At 42.7% G+C, this 5,650-nt stretch overlaps 1 non-coding gene across 1 annotated transcript; it reads right to left on the reverse strand.

Moving 5' to 3' along the window:
- Positions 1 to 5,158: 5,158 nt before the first annotated feature.
- LOC124088226 (U6 spliceosomal RNA) lies at positions 5,159 to 5,265 on the reverse strand. The gene has a single exon (XR_006850297.1). It is a non-coding gene; the product is annotated as a U6 spliceosomal RNA (small nuclear RNA).
- Positions 5,266 to 5,650: the final 385 nt, after the last annotated feature.

Here is a 5,650-nt window from a genome sequence, read left to right on the forward strand (position 1 = left end):
CTTCATGTTATTGTATGTTTATTCCTTTATGTTGCTAAGTGGCATTCCACTGTAAGAACAAGCAGTAATTTGTTTATCTGTTCATCTAACACTTGGGTTGTTTCCAGCTTTTGAACTATGACAAAGGAAGTTCCCATTAATGTTGGTGGTCAAGTCTTTGTATGATCTATCTTTGCTTTTGGATAAAGTAAGATGGGAATGACTAGATCATATGCTAAGTGTGTGTTTAACTTTTAGAGAAACTGTAAAGCTGCTTTCCAAAGTGGTTGTACCTCTTTACATTCCCACTGCAGTGCAGAAGAGTCCCAGTTCCCCACACCTTCTGTCTCTGGCTTAGCCTTCTTAATGTTTGCCGTAATAAGAGTTGTATGGTGATATTAACTTATTATTCTTTTAATAATTTAAAATTATTAATTTATGTTTCCCTCACAGATAATAATATTGAGTATGTTTTCATGTGCTTGTTTGTTATCTACATATCTTCTTTAGTTAAGTGTTCAAATCTTTGACATATTTTTAACTCTTCTCTATTTAAGAGACAGGTCTCAATGCTTTGCTCAGGCTGGCTCCAAACTCCTGGGCTTGTGAGATTTTCCTGCCTCAGCCTCCCAAGTATCTGGGACTACCAGATAATGGTAGTCTGGACTCCCCAGCTAATTTTCCATCAGGTGCTCAGAGCCACTCAGAGCCTTCACACCCAGTGAGGTTTTTTTTTTCCTTATCATTGAGTTTTGTGGGTTCTTTACATATTCTGGATACAAGTCTTTTAGTAGATACATGTATTATGAAGATTTTTCTTCAAGTCTGGGTTTGTGTTTTCATTCTCCCAACAGCGTCTTTTCAAGAACAGAAGCTTTCAATTTTGGTGAAGTATGATTTATATTCTACATTTCTTAAGCCCTATTTTGCATTTTAAAAAATCTTAGTTATAGTCTGGAAGTTTTTCTTGACTTGATATTACTACTTACAAATTTGCTCTCTGGCAGTCCATTCTCCTACTCTGACTATATTTTGAATTTTTCTCAATTATCAATTTTTATTTAATTTTAAAAATAAAAACCATTCATAATGCCGCAACATGGTAATCGTGCATCTCCTTGAGAAGAGTAGTATTTCAGCTCAGCTCAGTCTATCAGCTCTATTTCCTCAGGTGTAAGTTCTGTACTTGGTAAGACGATGTTGTTTCAGGCACAGAGTGGATTCCACAGTTGCCTGGTGATTCTTAGCTCAGAGACCATCTTTGGGCATGAGGCTCCTTGTTAGCTCTTCTGTAGCTGTTTACTGAAGTCCACCTCCACGATGGAGAATGAGAGTCAGAAACAGACACTAGGGGAGGGTTTCTTGGGGCGAGAGCAGCTCCTCATTCCTCCTTAGTCACTTAGCCCCCTGGACACTATTCTGGCTTTCTGTTCTAAAGGCTCATCTTGCTCTTACATGGAGACAGACACCTCTATGGCGATCACCTAGTCTAAGGGGCAACAGGAATAGGGATTATCAACCTGGCAGCTCCTACTCTGGCTCCCCAGCTGATTTTCCATCAGGCGCTGAGAGGCGCTCCTGTTTCCATTGTTGTTCCTCCAGGCTGAGTGCCCTTGGAGTCATCTCCCGTGGATACTTCAATACAGGGACTGGATTCCACTGCCTTCCATATTCAGGAGATTTTCAAGATTTCACACCTATAGGGAACCCCCTTCTAGTTTTCTAATGTACTTGTGTTTCACAACCATATTTTGTCTCACTTATAGAGACCTGTGCTGTGAAGGGATGTTGTAACTGATGCTCAGTCCTCTAGCCTGAACTGAACCTACAGGCAAAATTCGCACCTGTCGAAGAATCTCTTGGTATTCAAAGGCCTGTGTGTGCAGAACACTTACGTTATGGTGATGTCACAAAAGCTTTGTTCGAGACTTTGATGCATACATTTCCTTTGGAAAAGTCCACTGGGGCTCACCTGCTGAGGAAAAAGCACAACCATTTTTTAGAAGTGGAAATCTGAACATTTTCCTTCCCTTCCTTCTCTGTGGTTCTCATTGACCTTCCAATGGAGCCTCCACTGGTTTTATAGGTCTTTCAGGCTCTGTTTTTCTCTCTCTCCATCTTGGTTGCTGTCTGCTCTCATTCATACACTTGGAGAGCACAGGCCTTTTTGAGAATGGGAAGTTTGGTGGGAGACTTGAAAGAAAGGAGGGAGGGGGCTGTTAGAACAGGGGTGGGACCCAGTGAGCCAGCCTCCGTGGAGGCTACCTCCAGCAGCCAGCACCAAGGAGGGCCTTCCTCAGCTTCACAAGTGTTGAGGGTGGAGCCTCTGCTCACCCTCCTCTCTCCATTGGTTTAAGGAGAAGACTATGTTGAAGTGTTGGAGCCTGAGGATTTGCCAGGATGGTAGGGAGGGGTTGATGCTCAAAGGCACAGACAGAAAAACAACGTCCACTGTGCTGTCTAGGTACTTCCCACAAAGTGTTTTCAATTCTAAATTAACTCCAAGCTTATCTCTCAAGTGTGTTCGAAATATGAAAATAATCTCAGCATGTCACAATCTAGAATGTAGTTTAGATAAGCTAAGAGGCAAAGGGAAGAGAGCCTGGACCTTTTCTCTCAGGCCTGTGTGGGTCTGTGTTCATATGACTCCTGGTAACATGAGGCCAAACAGGGCAGCTGACTGGACAAATAGCTGTCATGTTAGTTGTTCATGCTTTAAATGTCTTTAAAAATGTAATTTTCAGGCTGGGCTTGGTGGCACATGCTATGTTCTCAGGGACTTGGGAGGCTGAGGCAAGAGGATCACAAGTTTGAGGCCATCCTTGGCAACTATATATTTAGTCTATCTTCATTTGGGTTCAACTGCCTCTCTGTCTGGTTGTTACTTTCCTATATTCACTTCCATTTAACTTTTCCTCCTAACTGTGAGGTGGATACTATTGTTTCCATCTCTGCAAATGAGGAAATGGGTTCCTTATAAAATAGCAACTAGCATTGTATCTGGCAGCTGGTAAGTGGTAGATCTAGAGTTGGAGTCAGATCTCAAGTCTCGGGCCATAGCTAGGTCAGTTCCTGTACCACAAAGCTGTCCCACAATCAGGAATATGGGGACAATCCCCTTGACTTCGTAATGGCCTCAGAAAGGCAGGAATGGCTGTGCGAGTCTATCATGTGGCTCTACCCACCAGCATCCCCCCCGCATCAGCAAGGCAAAGAGGTGTGTTTTAGTTGTTTATTGCTGGGTAACAAGTTACCCCTAAACTAGAATTAGTCTTTTATTGCTATGTCACAAAGTATCTCGACACACAGTGGATTAACACAATAAGTATAATTCTGCCACAGTTTTTGTTAGGAATTCAGGAGTGGCTTATCTGAAGAGTTTATGACTCTGAGGGGGAAGGGGCAGAGAGGGAGTCCCTTCTCCATACGGGTAAACGGCCAGTGTGTGCTGCTTCCCTGTCTTAAAGCATGTAAGAAGATCCCATCTTCTTTTAACATCTCGGTGAAACAGCTTGAGCCCTCATCTTGTCGTCTTGAGAAATGCCTTGGGTTTTCCCCTGAGGAAAGGAGACTCCAAAGCTTAGTTGTATCCCAAATTACCAGACTCTGTTCCTTCCACCTTGCTTTTGAACCTCCAGCTGAGGCCAGAAGATGCCACAATGCCCATGTGCAGCTTAGCCTTATGGCATCCCAGCCACGAGACCAGGGCAGGGTGTCTTTCTCCTGTCACCCTCGTGACTTCCAGCATGCACCGTGGGACATGAAGGCCTGTCTTCTCTTCCCACTGCAACTCAACAAGCATGGGCCAGGCCCTGGGTGCTACTGACTCAGCCATTTACCAGCCCTAGACCATGAGTGAGCCTGCTACCAGGAACGATGGCTGCCACCAGGACTGGCTCTCTCCTCTCCCAGACTCACTCTGGCTCTTTCGGCCTCAACCTCAATCCTGTGTGGAAGCTGGATCTCTGGTTTCCATGGCAGGGACTTTGGGGCCTTTCTTGTCACTGAACTTCTGGGCCATCCTAGTCTCACTACAAGTTCTTTCTTCCTCTTTTGCAACTCGGAATAAACTGGATGTGCCCAGAGGGTGTAGCATCTCTATCTATATCTTAAACATCAATACCTCCTGCCATTCAAGAAATCTTCCAGTGTAGATATTCAACAGAAGGAAGAACCCAGAACCTGCATGTGAAAACTGGACTCGAATCCTTGTTCAGTGACTTGTCCTTCCCTGAAGATGTCTGCATCTGCTTAGAGTCTGGCTAATGGAAGACACAGAAGCCAGAACTGTCCTTCCATTTCTCTTGAAGTTTCATCTCCTACCTCTTTCTCTACCCCCAACTCTCCATTCCTAGTTTTTAGATACATTTCATTATGATAGCCAATTTCTGATATGTTCAGTTCCCTCTGATTATTTTTGTTAATGTTGCACTGCATCTAAATGATAGAAGTGAATCTCTCTTACCTGTGTGTGTCCATACGTGAGTGTGCACACCTGTGATCCCAGCTACTCTGGAGGCTGAAGCAAGAGGATTGCAAGTTTGAGGCCTGGACAACTTAGTGGGACGCTATCTCAAGATAAAATTTAAAAAGGGCTGGGGATATAGTTTGGTGGTAGAGTACTCCTGGGTTTAATCCCCAGTACCATGAAACAAACAAAAGACAAAAGAAAATTAAAAAAGAAACCTTAGAACAGTGACTTGGATTTTTCTTCTCTATGCCAAATAAAAATAGCTATTTTTAAGAGTGCAATAAATAGCATGATGTAGCATTAAGTTGCTAGTATCTATCATGTTTCCCATGAGCCCCACACTCTGCAATGTGCTTTATATTTTTTTAAATTTTACCTATTTTTAAAATTTGTTCTAATTAGTTATACATGACAGTAGAATATATTTTGACATATTATACATTTATGGAGTATAACTTCTCATTCTTCTGGTTGTACATCATGTAGGATTACATTGGTCATGTAATCACATATGCTCCTAGGATAGTAATGCCTATTAATTCTACTATCTTTCCTAGTCCCATTTCCCCTCCCTTCCCTTCAATCCCCTTTGTCTAATCCAAAGTACTTCTATTCTTCCTTAGCCTCCCGCTGCCCCCATTGTGAATTATCATTTGCATATCAGAGAAAACATTCGGCCTTTGGTTTTTTGGGTATTGGCTTATTTCAAAAAATATGGAACACTTCACACATTTACCTGTTATCCTTGCACAGGGGCCATGATAATCTTCTCTGTATCATTCTAATTTTAGTATATGTGCTGCTGAAGTGAGCACTATATGGTTGATCTCATGTTTATTCTCACAGCTGTCCTCTTTGTGTGATCTCTGATTTACAAATAGGGCAACTGAGGCCTGGAGAGGCTAAATAACTTCTCAAGGTCACATACCTATTCTATAAATTGAAAATTTTATCCTCCCAAGATTTATGTTGAAGCCATAACCTTTAGTGTGGCTGTATTTGAAGTAAGAAAGGGACTAAGTTCATAAGGGTGGGGTCCTGATCTGATAGGGTTAGTGTCCTCATATGAGCTCACTTGTGTACTTTCTCCCCATGCCCCATGCAAGCCCAAAGAAGAGGTCACCTGACATCCAGCAAGAAGTGGCCATCTGCAACACAAAAGAAGTTCATACCAGACAATCCTGCTGACACCTTGGCCTC

Source organism: Marmota monax, unplaced genomic scaffold, assembly GCF_021218885.2.
Source record: "Marmota monax isolate L192 unplaced genomic scaffold, Marmota_monax_Labrador192_F-V1.1 WCK01_AAM20220418_F8-fsc00021, whole genome shotgun sequence".
Classification (NCBI taxonomy): domain Eukaryota; kingdom Metazoa; phylum Chordata; class Mammalia; order Rodentia; family Sciuridae; genus Marmota; species Marmota monax.